General features: G+C 57.9%; 1 protein-coding gene across 1 annotated transcript in view; it reads left to right on the top strand.

Annotated features, from left to right (window-relative positions):
• The window catches only part of LOC105310026 (gamma-aminobutyric acid receptor subunit beta-3-like), a gene marked incomplete at both ends in the record, with an annotated part of 13,652 nt that overhangs the window by 1,000 nt on the left and 12,027 nt on the right, over positions 1 to 625 (top strand). The gene's annotated exons all lie outside the window — the stretch shown is intronic.

The raw sequence follows: 625 nt of genomic DNA, 5'->3' as shown, positions 1-625 counted from the left end.
GGGAGAGAGAGAGACAGAGAGAGAAGACATGTTATCTCGTCTAATGATTTTGACAAGCTGTCACAGTTCAAACCAACTGTAATTTAATAACTCACATTCACGCATCGCCCTAATTCTGAGCTCTCAGTGGACTGGAGAATTCTGGGTGAGGCTACACTCGGGCTTCCCTCCCCTCTGCCTGACCGCTGTCGCCTGAGCGCCATACCCCAGGGCTATTGGTTTCTGTCACAGCACAGGCTAGAGAAACTGGAGGTTTTCCCCGTGTGGACAGCTGTGTCCCACACCAGTGAACCTGGTACAGCAGAGACCTGGAGGGTCTCGGCCTGTGTCCTGGGTCTGGGCCATACACACACACACCTCAGGCAGTTTGTGACCCCCAGTGGAACAGCAGCACGTCCCACCGCTGGACAAGTGGCTGAGGTGGCTGCTCTCCCTAAGCCTCCCCAGCCTTCCCAGGCGAGGATCTAGGGGTTGCCCTGCTGAGCAAACGGAGCAGCAGAGGGGGCCGGGGTGTTGGCAGCTGAGAGGATGGGCCAGGAGGTCAGCGCCCTCCTTTAGGGCTTCCCAGCTGTGCGGTAACAGCCCCGCTTCAAGGCTGGGTGTGCACCAGGAGCCAAGTGTCCTT

Source organism: Pteropus vampyrus, unplaced genomic scaffold (genome assembly GCF_000151845.1).
Source record: "Pteropus vampyrus isolate Shadow unplaced genomic scaffold, Pvam_2.0 Scaffold988, whole genome shotgun sequence".
NCBI classification, from domain to species: domain Eukaryota; kingdom Metazoa; phylum Chordata; class Mammalia; order Chiroptera; family Pteropodidae; genus Pteropus; species Pteropus vampyrus.
The sequence above is the reverse complement of the archived record's forward strand: the minus strand, read 5'-3'. Positions and strand labels throughout refer to the sequence as shown.